The following is a 12,677-nucleotide window of genomic DNA, read 5'->3' as shown; positions in this document are numbered from 1 at the left end:
TGAGGCGGCACTGCGTCTCTTCCCGGCGGTATGACCCCGTCGCTGGGTGTTGGCGGTGGCTCTGCTTGCGGCGGCGATGGCGCAGAGCGGGCCCGGCCGGAGCCGGAAGTGGAGCGGCCGCCATGGAGGCGCCGGGACCGCCCGCCGTGAGGGCGCGGAGCCGCCGGAGCGGCCCGAGCGCCCCACAGAGACGCAGCCGGGGTGCAGGTAGGGGCTGCCGGCCCGCGCCGCCTTCCCGCGGGGGAGGGCGCAGCTCCGCCGCCCTTCATCATCCCCGTGACGCGTGTGGGGAGGGAACGCGGGCGGCTCTGCTGCTCGAGCGCTTCCCCACGGTTCCCTCTGCAGGAAGAGGCGGCAAGGACAGGGATCCAGCGTGGAGGAGGCTGAGGGATTTTTGTGGGAGCCGTGTGGGGAGGTTGTAGTGTGTGGTCCTGGAGGTGCGGGATCCCTGCACCTGTCAGGGTCCTTTGAGAAAGTTTGGTTTAGGGACGAGTTTGATCTGAATAAGTAGGAGTTACAGGCGGAAGCTGTGATAAAACCATACGTTTTAACGTTAGTTTGACATTTGGATATATTATACAGAATTTGTTCTGTGGTATATAGTAATACATAATTTTTATTCTGAAGTAACTGATCCATAATTTTTATTCCAGAGTGATGAGCATCTGTTTGACAGTGCTCCCTGTGAGCTGGAAGGCATCTCTCAGGACTACCTAAAGCAATAGTAGGGGGATAATTGTGTTTATTTGACAGAAATATATGGTTAATGTAGGTACAGTTCCCATGTAAGTTCTGTTTTGAAGGTGGCTTTTGGGGTGTTTTGTTTTGTTTTTAGTTTATTTGTTTGTTTGGGTTTTTTGAGTTATTTTTGTTTGGGGTTTTTTTTTTTGTTTGGTTTGGTTTTGGGTTTAAGGGTTTTTTATTTGTTTTTGTGGGTTTTTTTTTTTTTTTTTTTTTTGGTCTTTTTTTGAGAGTTCTCTAGAGAGTTCAGTGAGCAGGGGTGTATGTACAGGTAAGCTCTGAAGGTTTAATAATGCACAAAGTACACAAAACTTATTTGGAATTGAGTGCAGGCAAGGCCTGGCATAGAGGAAAGGTCTGGAATTCTGACAGATCTGGGTTGTAAGTATAAAGAGGGTTGAGGGTCTCTACAAAATGTCTGAAGGTTGAGGGAGCTCTGATTCTGTCTGTAGTTCTGCTTTATGCAGTAGATAAACTACAGAGTACCTGAGGGGAACCTCCAAGAGACCTGGAGAGGGACTTTGGACAAGGGCATGCAGTGACAGGACAGGGGGGAATGGCTTTGCAGTGACTGAGAGCAGCTTGAGCTCCCACATGAGGAGGAAGTTCCTGGCTGTAAAGGGTGGGCAGGCCCTGGCACAGGGTGCACACAGAGGCTGTGGCTGCTCCTGGATCCCTGGAAGTGTCCAAGGCCAGGTTGGACAGGGCTTGGAGCACCCTGGGACAGTGGAATCTGTCCCTGCCTGTGCCAGGGGGGTTTGAATTGGATGATGTTTTTAAGATTCCTTGCAACCCAAACCATTCTCTGACCTAAATGTTAACAGAAGTTCCAAAATTCTGTTTGAATGTCTGATCTCTCTGTGGAATCTGTCGGGCAAATCCTGCCTTGGATTGTGAGCTTTCCTGAGGCACGGTTTGTATCTCTGTACTGAGTGTAGAACCATTCAATAAATACCAGTTTGTGATTAAACTAATCAGTCTTGTTTCTGATTTCTAGCATAAAAATCCAGCCCCTGTGGATGTAGCTGTTACAGCCAGCACAATTAGGAGGCTCATGGCACATCACCCACCGAGCTGCTGTGAGCAGGACTTTATTTCTGTATAGCCAGTGAGCAGGAGAGGTGACTTGTTCTTTTATGGTATTTTAAGCAGCTGAGAATGCCCAGTGGGCAGCACAGCACAAATGGTCTCACACAGCTTAGGGATGATGTCTGTTGTCATAGAATGAGAACACTGTGCTTTTGGCAAGGCAGGAAAAAAGTCTTAATTTTGGTTTAAATATTTTTTCATTGGAATAGGAACTTCAGGACTCAAGAGTTGCTGTGTGGTGGTGGTATTTTGTGTCCTAAATGTCATTGTTAAGCAGCCCTGAAACTTGAAGCCACGCTGGCTGTGCTGGATCTTTGCACTGTGCCCCATCCCCCTGTGCAAACCCTTACAGGGCAGCTGTGGAAAGGAGTGGAAGAAATGAGCAGTGGAGGTCACTTAGGTGAGCCTTTATCATGGCCTGCTGTGTTAACTGCACCAAACTAACAGCTGAGAAGCTCTAGAGTGGGACAATCACAGTAAGTCACTTTAGTATCTAATCTCTTTGTAAACATACATGCTGTGAGGGAGAAACATTTCATTTTTAGATCACTGTTCAAAGCAGCAGTTCTTGTTTTATCTGTACTTTGTTAGTACCAAAGGTCTTGTAGATGCAGCATGGGAGATTTGCCTGGGGAAATACATTTGAGGCTTAACTTGAGCAAATTAAAGGCTTCTTAATTTAAAAACAATTAAAAGCATTAAGGCACTCTAAGCATGACACTGGTCATTGGTCACATGGAATTCTAAGTGATGGCTGTAAGTAAATTAGTAAAAATAATACACTTAAACCCTTGAAAATGTGTTTGGTGCATTAGTTGCAGAATATACAGAAATCTTGCCCAAAGTCTTCCATACATGTGGCACTTGATAAGAAAAAGCAAATTTAGGAATGTCTGTGTCTTACAGGTCTCTTTATAAGAACAGCAGAGTAACTGTTGAATGTATCACGTGGCTTCCTTCAGATCACAGATAAAGGAAAAAGATTTCTGGGATAAGTAAGATGGTTTTATTCTGTTCAGTCATCACATACTGCTCTTGACATACTGGATTTTTTTGTAGATAAAAACTCAGAATGTATGTACAATTGCAGCCAAAATACTGTAGAAATATTAAAAATATTGGATGTTATTTTAACAGAGAGCTGCTTTCTATTTAGTGAAGCACAGTGCTACTCTGTCAAGACTTTGCAGTTGTTCAGGAAACTTGTAGCATTTATTTCTGTTTCTAGTGTTCTTTTTTTAATGCTCTTCTCTTTGATGTTTGTTCTCTAGTTAAGTAGGCAACACATTTGCAGATCCTCTATGTGGAACTGCAGTATTTCTGTACAAATTAAGGTCACATGCTTCCCACAAACTTAAAATGATTGTAAAGTGCTCAGAAGAGCAGTTGAAATTGTGAAGTGTAGGTATAAAGAGAAAAAAAATCTCAATAAATATGAGGATGACTGCAAAAAACTTCAGCCAGTAACAACTGGTTTATAAAAATGGAAGATCAAACCTTTCCTGGTTATGGAGAAAATAGTTTAACCGTGCAGCACAATCAGCATTAAGTTCCTTCATTTTTATAATCGTGTGAGAGAAGGGAAAAAAACCAAACCAACTTGAATGCAACCTGTTAATATTAAATGCTTACTTATGTTTTCCCCAGCTCTGGGACATTCCTGTCCTCAAGTTCAGAAAATGGACATTTAATTATTCAAACATAACTTCATGCTGATTTCAATCACTGCCTTGTGGGGGTTCCCACTGGAAAGGACACAAAGCCTGGCAGCCCTCAGGCAGCCTGAATTGATGCATTCTCTCCACTGAAGTTCAGTGCTGATTTCTTGGATCTGCTCTGGGGATGTTTTGCAGCAGTGCAGTATCTTCTGGACATGAGTAATGATGAAAATATTTATGATGTAGAGAGCACTGTCAGAAATAATTGTGTGAGAAAAATCTCAGGATTGGGATTTCTGTATCAGCTCTGCAGAAGTAATACTCACTTTGTAGTTGCTTTTCCCAGTAACACCAGTGAAGTGATCTGTGCTCAGCTGGCCAAGCTCTTGGCAGCAGCCTCAATGATTTCCAGGGAGGAGCAGCTCCATTTTTCCTGACTAAACCATGCCCAGACTTCGTTGTGCTTTTCAGCTCTCAGCTGAGGGAGCTGCTGCTTCCCCCCAGCCCGTGAGCTGTAACATCTATCAGGCAGTCTGTTAATGCCAGACAGAAAATGTTCCTTGTTTTAAGACTGATTTGGTAATCTTGTGTTTGGACAGAACAAGAGCTGTGTTGTAAGAGGCTATTTTTATTCTTTCTGGTATGTAATTTTATGATAGCTGACATATTTGTATCAAATGTTAATGTTGGCTAATTTAGGAATTATTGCTTATTGCCAGGGTTTACTTAAGCCTGGATTCTAAAGCCAGTTTCTGCATCTTTTGGCACATGGTGTTAAGTTATCTGAATATAGATGTTTAATTTCTATTTTGATGTCTAATAATACAGAATTTGATTACAAATACACTGAATTTCTTGTATTATTTCTCAGGACTGCAGGTTCACATTGGGGACGATAGTTGCAGCTGTCCTGGGGAAGTCATGCAGTGTTGCAAAACAACTGCACAGCACTGCAGGGAAGCTGAAGATTTGTGCAGCAGCTTTAATTTAAATGTGGCAAAGCATTCTGTCATCACCTGCAATCAAGTGATCAGCCTGTCTTTCAAAACTTGAAGTAGGTGCTTGAAGTCTAATGAGAATTTAGTTACTGTTCTGGGTAGCAGTGCTCACAGGGCTGCTGAAGGAGTGTTCTTACATATTTTTCAAAACAACACTGAATGCCAGCAGTAAAGGGGAAGGATCAGATCTTTACATCTACCTGTCATTAGTTCTCTTTCAGGTTTTCTGAATAACATTTTTCATGGCAGGCACCAGACAGTGGTTAGCACCACAAATGTATCCTGTGCATGTACACAGTGCATGATCAGTGCATCAACCTTTCCACTGTTGTAAACTTAAATTTTTTAAATCCCTATGCTTTTTAACTGGCTTCCAAATTATCTCTGCACCATGCAGCCTGTTCTCCTGGCTTCTGAGGTGTAAACCTTATTCCTGATTTAAATTCTTTATCTGTGAAAATTTTGATTTTTTTAAGGAGAGAAAAAAATTTTTTACAGGATTGAAGGAGTGGTTTTGTCAGTAAATAGAGTCAGTTACCCATCTACAGATTAAATACATTTTATATGCTTGAAATAAACTTAAATGGAAAACATTTAAACCTACACCTGAATCTCTGAGTAGTCTGTATTCTTCCTAACAAAGTCACATCTCTAGTTTATAATTACTGCTGCTTTAGTAAACTCCCGTGTAAATCAAATGTGCAGGGTAAACTTGAAAGCAAAACCCATGTGGGTTTGGGAGGGGCAATTACTGATTTCATTGCTGTGAAAAGCAACAGGAGAAAAAGTCTTTGAAGTTCTGCATGTTGTATTTGAAGAACCTTGTTGCAGTCTTTTAAGATGCTGAAATAGAAGATACTTCTCTGTAAATATTTAACTTCTAAGATCTACTTTGTAGCAACAGTGTGGTCACTTTTTCAGCTTTTTGTGATACCACACTGGGAGTAAATGTTTACTGAAGGGTGTCTAATGCTGCCCATAGCCAAGATGTGAGTTGCTGCTGACACTGGAGAGCTGAAATGGGTGTTTTACTTTGGTATAGAGAGCTAAGGCTGGCTGGATTCATTTTTCTACCTGTGTTAGATTCAGGATCTTCTTGTTTTTTGGTAGTTGGAGTGATCTGTCATGGGCAATCTGAAGTAAGAATCTTGCCTGTTTATCCTTTTATCCTACCTGTTGCTAGTTTATATCTCAGAATGATTTTTTTTTCCCCACTGCTTCCTGGTAGACTTTTGCTGCAGTAGTAGCCATGTAAAAAAGTACAAGAAGGAAATAAAGCTCTTGTGAGCCATGCTGTCATATACCAGTGTCTGAAAAAGCTTGTGCAAGTGGCTTGCAGAGTTCAGATTTTTACTAAAATGCATCTTTCCATACTTGTGGAGATAAAGAGCAGGGTTCTAACACTGATGGTGAGTCCTTGGACATGCTGCACCTGCCAGAATAGGGGTGTCTCAGACTTGCCAGCACTGATAAGCTGGTGATTAAAATAATTTATTGTTACAGATGCAGAGTGTAGAGCAACATGATTCAGCAGGCTCAGGAGTCCCAGTCCTTCCTTGTAACCCTCCAGAAGCACTGTGTGTGTCCCTGAAGTGTGTGTGACACTGCTGTCTGTGTCACTACCAGCCTGGCACAAAGAGGGAAGCAGCAGCACGGCTGCTCAGCAGAAGAAAGCTGCTCAGGGCAGTGGTTACATGGCCTTTTACCCAGAGCTTTTGCTTGTCCAAATCACTGCAGGTTAATTTGCTTTTCAGCCTCAGCTAACAAGGCTGCAGTTGGTCAGTATTGATTCTTACTTAAAAGTATTCATGCCCTTGGTCTTTTGGATTAAATGTTTAGAGCTGTAGGTAGCTGCTGGTGGTGAAGATCTACAGTTCAGCCAGTGATTAAATTCTGAATTCTTTTCCTGCTCAGCCATCTTTTCCCAAAGCTGTTTTTCATTTGTCTGTCTTCTGGAGGTTATTATTCCAGGTAGCTCATTTCCAGGTGGTCAGGGAGTTGGCTGCCCCATCACCACTTAACCTGTGAATTAATTGGCAGACTGTGATGTTTGCAGGAGTTTGTACCTTCAGGGATGTGCGCTGCAGTGCTCCTGTGTAGTGTCACCTCATTAGCTGCAGCTATAAACAGAACTGTGTTGTGTGACATTCAGAACTCTGACAGAGCAAAATACATGGCTTTTTAGGGGGTTTTATTATTCTGGATCAATGGAAGATGCCTTTGTGGGAGTGATCTGTCATCTCCTTGCAAGCAGCACCACAGGATACACTGGTGTGAGGGCAGACACAAGTGCTTAGCTTGCTTGTTAAACCAGCTGATGGAAAACACATTTAGCTACATTTTGGTTCTGCCTCAAACAGCATTTCAGATTTGTTTCTATTCCTGGTGTACATAGGAAAGTGTTTGGGGGGAAATAGGCTCTCACTTGGTGGGCTTTGTTGACTGTGGAAACACCTGGGGTTAGAATTGAAACTGAGCTTTGAGCTTGCTGCTAAAGTAGCTGGTGCTTCCTGTGCTGCTCTTGTCACCTGTTAATGCAGTCTCATGTGACAGCTCTCTGTGCTTTCTGAATCTAATGAAAGGAGCAGATTTCCTGCTTTTCTAAAATCCCAACAAAGATAAAATTTAACTTACAAAGATTCAGGCATCACGTGGGTGGGTTTTGAGGAGGTGTGTGTGTTTGGAATGCATCTGGTTTTGGGTGAACTCACTATAATTGAACCTGCTCTTCATCTGATGAAACTGGAATCCTAATGACTGATTTTGGATATGCAGACAATATGTGTACCAAATTATATCTAATTTTATGCAGCAGTAAAGCACACCATGTTCTTTCTGAGCCCTCCATTGGCTTGTTTTATCAGTTTGCCTAAAATGGTATTTTCAGTGGGCAGTTCCTACACTGTTTTTAGGGGAGACTTCAGGGGATTTCAGTTTTTTTCCTGAAGATATGCATGTGTTTGGAGTACAAACTGTGTGATGCTGCTGCCTGCTTCACTCTAGTTGTCCATTTTTGGTTGGCACAGCAACTCGTAAGACCCATTTTTAAACAACTGTTTCAGAGTCCTTTAATAGCAATGTACTGAAGATGAAAGAGCACTGTGTGGGGGTGGCTGCATCCATCTGGAAATAGGAGACTTGGTTTGAGCTTGGTTGTAGATCCTGTGTTCTAAAATACTAGAATGTATTTACACTAAGGCAAGACTTAACTGTGCTGCCACTTGTTTTCTGCAACTCTGGGTAATTGCACATAATAGGCAGCAAGATGCTCTATAAAAGAAAGTTTCAAGCAGTTGGTATCTCAGAATAGCTCTGAAGTAACTTCCTTGCTGCATGCAACTTGAAAAAACTGGTGGGCAGAGGAAAAGCTGGTCCTTGTCTTACAGACATGCGACTGAAAGAAAAAAATGAGGGGGAGAGAACAGACTCTGCTGTATTTTTGGTGCAGTTACACATCAGAATTGTCATGACAATCAAAACTGTTTGTCTCTTGGCAATCTTTAAGCTGTGTATTTCATTTTAAGGTCACGCTAAGATGCATTTTTGAATTCACTGTTTTACGTTCCCTTCTATGGCTGTGGTTTTATCTTCAGGAAGAGACTTGCAAAACAGCCCTGGAGTTATTCCAAATCTCCTTCCTTAAGGGTGCCTGGGACTGCACAGGCAGAGAGCATCCCAAGCAGTGCTGCATCCACATGGACAGTCACACTCTCAGCATGTGGGGCTTTAACCTCAGGCCATGGAGCTATTTTTGGTGATGAGAAGTTACAAATGAATGACCCAATGCTTGGCATACTTCAGATCTGCATGAGACACATTCTGCTTGGAATGTTTCCTTTCTGAGAGTCAGCACCAAATACAGATGAGTACTATTTCTTTTGGAGATGGCTTCATGGATATCTGCCACACAGGAAATTTCACATATGGGTTACTTCTAATAATCTTGCCATCATTTCATCAGCAGCACTAGCAGTTGTAAAGAGGATATTATCCAAGCCAGTAACTTTTATGGCCATATTAAAGTAGCATAAAATTAATTATCTTGATGCAATAGGCTAAACTTGCTTTTTGAACTCTGCAAGTGCATTTTCATATTCTAAGATGTGCCCTGGTGCAGTCATGGAGACTGGAGCCTATTGTTTTGTAATTTGTCACCCACGGTTCACCCAGTCCCCTTCTTAATTCTCTGCTGTATGTGGCCTTGCTGACTAAATAATTGTAACAAGGAATGTGACATATCCAGCCTTAATAAACAGCAGAGCAGTGATTCATCAGGTGCTGAGTAACAGCCAGTGGATGTGTGAGACTTCAGGAGGAAACATCTTACTGAACAGGCTACTCTTGAGTCATTGTTGGATCTGCACTTCTAAAACACTCCTTGGGTGGAGGGATGACTGTGAGCTAAGGGATGACTTGGGCTGTACACTCTGCTTCCTGCTCTTCTGTTCAGGCCCTGTGCTTTGGGTCTTAAGCAAGAATAAACCATGGAAACCCTGAGCATGAAGTGTTTCAGCATGGCAAGAACTGGAGTTATGCATTCCAAGTGGGTATTTAACTTTCTGCTGTATTATGTGTTCCCATAAATGGCCAGAGTAGGACAAAGTAGGTTAATTGTGGAGCCTGAAGCAAGCAGTGCTGCTTTTCTGCTATCTTTAGATCTGAAACTTCCCAGTGCTTTGGGCAGAAATAACCCAAGCAAGACTCTGGAATCACCTCTTGCTCCAATCTCTAATTCAGAAGATTTCACCCTGCCATTTGTTTGCCTTGCAAAGCATTTCCATATTTTAGTTACACTGAAGTTATAATTGACCATTTTCAAGCCAGCTAGAAAAGCTAATTTTAATTTTAGGGATCCAAGCCTTAATGCAGTAGGAATGCATGCTGCCTTTCAAACCTTTGTTCAGCTGCCTGATCAGGTGTTGTTCTCTGGGCTTAAATCAAACTCCTGTCCTTAGATGTTGTTTAAGCCTGCAGGATATGGGAGTATCTATAACAGCCAGATTTGTTTTCCCCTAATCCTGTAATTAAAACAGAGCCTCTGCTAAATGTAATCTTTTTGGTTGTTTGCAATTTAATATTACTTTCACTTGTTCTGGAACAGATCTAGTTGTTGCCTAAAATAACAATTGCAGATCCAGCTTGAGCCCTTCTGGAGCTTTGGAGCTTATTTACCAAGTGATTTCCCTCAGACAGCTCTATATACTTAGAAAAGATGTCCTCAACATTTAATTAAAGTTTATTTGTGCTTTGCTGTCCCACTGCATTTTTTGTTCTTTATTTGGTCAGTGTGGCCATAAGTAGCTACTTCCTTATTTTTCTAAAGATTTCCTCCCCTGCTCAACTTCACTGTTTGACATAGCAACAAGTAAATATTTCTCAGTAGCAAAACTCATTGAAGTTTCTGTGCATTCTATCAGCTGTGCACTAAATTAGTGAAACATGATGGCTAGTGCACTACTGTAATTACAGTAATTTCACGAATACAAGCCGCACCAATTTGACTAAGATTTTGCTCCTAAACCGGAAATGCGGCTAATAATCAGGAGCGGCTAATACAACCTCAGAAGTGCCTGCCAGAGTGCTGAGCCGAGCAGCTGCAAAGTCGGCATTTTGCGATTGTTACAAATCGCTACTTTGTTGCACCGCGGGTGGAGCCTGTCTCCGTGTAGGCAGAACGGGGGGCGGGGAGAGAGGCGGGAGAGCTCTCTTTCCTCCTCTGCCACAGCCCAGGGGAGAGACGGGGGGGGGGGGCCCGGCGCCGCCATTGCTGCAGCTCGGGGAGGAGAGGGGGGACCCGGGCCGGCCCTACCGCGGCCGGGGGAGGGGGGGGGGGACCCGGGCCGCCCCTACCGCGGCCCGGGGAGGAGAGGGGGGACCCGGGCCCCCCCTACCGCGGCCCGGGGAGGAGAGGGGGGACCCGGGCCGCCCCTACCGCGGCCCGGGGAGGAGAGGGGGGAAGCGCGCGCCGCCATTGCTGTGGCCCGGGGAGCCGACGGGAGCCCCGCGCAAGCCATTGCCGCGGCTCGGGGAGCCGACGGGGTGCTTTGTCCCCGCCCGCCGCCGCCGCGGCAGGAGCGGGGAAACTCCGTCCCTGCCCGCCGCCGGCGCCACGGGCGCGGGAAAGCTCCGTCCCCGCCCGCCGCCGCTGCCGTAGGAGCAGGGGAAGCTCCGTCCCTGCCTGCCACCGCGGGGCAGCGCCGACCCGGGGTGACCGAGCCCAGGGGCAGCGGCGGTCAGCCCCGAGCTGCAGCACCGGGCTGGGCAATCTGGCCCTGTCAGCGGCCCCTAGCGGGCCGAGCCTGCACAGCCTTAGCTCAGCCAGTAAACCCCGCCCTCCCGCCGTTCTGTTAATAATTGCACGCGGGTCCTCGCTGCGAACGACAGAGCGGCTTATATTCGTGTGCGGCTTATCTATGGACAAAAACCAAAATATTTGCCAACACCCAGAGATGCGGCTTATAGTCAGTGCGGCTTGTATTCGTGAATTTACTGTAGTTAATTTTTAAATAACTAAAATTAGTAAATTACTTGTTAAATACAGTGTGGTTGTCTCATGGAACTTACAAAAATAGCTGTCACGGGAGTTGCAGTAGTTTCTCTGCTGGAATGAGTCTCTCTGGGCTAGAACTCTATTCTAAACTTCTTGGGCCTTGTTGACAAGAGACAGCAATGCTGAACCTATGATCAAAAAGAATTCTGCTGGCTTTCTGTTTCTAAAGTAAAGGGCAATGTCAGTATTAAAGTAGCTTGTTTAGTATTTTCCTGCCTTTTTCCTCTTTGACACTGCCCCCACCCCCCTAAAAAAAAAAAACAAAACCAGATTTCTCACCTTCTAATGCTCATTTTTGTTCTTTCCCTATCTGCAGTCAGTGGAAATAAAAGGTTTTTCTCCTTACCATAAAATTTTCATCAACAGGCTGAGTCTATACTCTGATAAATTAATGATTAAATTTGGAAAATAACCTGACAGTCATAATCATCTAGGTGTTGTTTAACTAAATTTTGCCATGACAGGCAAGACACTGGGCAGCACTTTGCCTGTCCTGCTATCCACAGCCTCTTGAAATTGCTTTTCATGGAATTTTTTACTTGCTGTGAAAAGGTATAGAAAAATTCAGTGTTGATCCTCAAAGGAGCTTTTCAGATTGCCATGTTCTCCAAGAAGTAATTACTTGGAAATTTTAGATAAGCAAGTAGGTGGCTGTGCACCTACCTCTTATCTCTTCATATTCCTTCAATTTTGTCTTTTAAATACACACAGCTGGTACCTGCTCTTCTCACTGTATCCTGAAATCTGAGTGTTGTCACAGTTCCTGTCCCTAACTGTGAATGGCTGTCACTGGAAGGATTAGAGGGGTGGAGGGTGGGTGTAGTCACACACCAGGACACCTTTCAGTTTCCCTTCAGCAGGTTACAGCATGGTGCTAAAAACACCAAGCTCATGAGTTTTGATCCTGGCTGTGATGATCCTTGTGGGTCCTTTCCAACTCAGAACATTGTGTGGTTTTAGAACAGAATCAAGACAAAAAGAAGAGAAGCAGGTACTTCCTGCTGCCATAGCCAGGGAGTGGCAGAGCAGCCTCAGCTGATGCTTTAAGGTGCTACTGAGGAATTTCCTGACTGGTGCTGGCCTGACTCAAAGAGCTGAGTCAGCAGGAAACTGCAGTAGTAAATTCAGTCTGGAGCCCTGGAACTCACAACTCCAGGCTGACTCAGTGCAGCAGCTGTTACTGCTGCCTCCGGAGGAGGCACTGAAGGAGGCTGCCTGTCCTGGCCATGAAGAGCTGGCTCAGACTGGCCCCATCTGGCCCAGCAGGAGCTCAGGCAGCCTCAGCTGACACAGCCAGGAGCCATCGCTCTCTGCTGGCCTTCCCCTGTCACTAAAAGTAGAACCTGTGCTTTGTCATCCTGGTACAAAGGAGACTGGAGAAGGCCAGCTATTTTCCAAACTATCTCCATAAAAATAAACCTGGTTTAGGGGCTGGTGAACATGAGGAGTTTGATTCATTACACAAATACGCATTTTAGATTTGCAGGGCCATCAGGATTTTACCTGCATGTACAAGCAAGACTTCAGTTTTAACTGAGTTGTAAGGTGGTGAACAGAACCATAGGGGTAAGAATGGACCGCACAGGTCAGCTCACTGCACTCCCTTGTCATGTCAGGGTCACCTTCCACCAGCCCAGGGTG

The 12,677-nt window shown here is 44.5% G+C and overlaps 2 long non-coding RNA genes across 2 annotated transcripts; one reads left to right on the top strand and one right to left on the bottom strand.

The window, feature by feature from the left end:
- The first annotated feature begins 904 nt into the window (after positions 1–904).
- On the top strand, positions 905–5,089 carry LOC122149408. Its single transcript, XR_006163008.1, has 2 exons — positions 905–2,825; positions 4,360–5,089. It is a non-coding gene; the product is annotated as an uncharacterized LOC122149408 (long non-coding RNA).
- LOC116997986 lies at positions 4,296–11,269 on the bottom strand. Its single transcript, XR_004418282.1, has 2 exons — positions 11,051–11,269; positions 4,296–7,880 (listed from the first exon to the last, which is right to left on the bottom strand). It is a non-coding gene; the product is annotated as an uncharacterized LOC116997986 (long non-coding RNA).
- Between the last annotated feature and the right edge of the window lie 1,408 nt (positions 11,270–12,677).

This window comes from Catharus ustulatus, chromosome 6, assembly GCF_009819885.2.
Source record: "Catharus ustulatus isolate bCatUst1 chromosome 6, bCatUst1.pri.v2, whole genome shotgun sequence".
NCBI lineage: Eukaryota > Metazoa > Chordata > Aves > Passeriformes > Turdidae > Catharus > Catharus ustulatus.
This window is presented reverse-complemented; position numbering and strand designations above follow the sequence as displayed.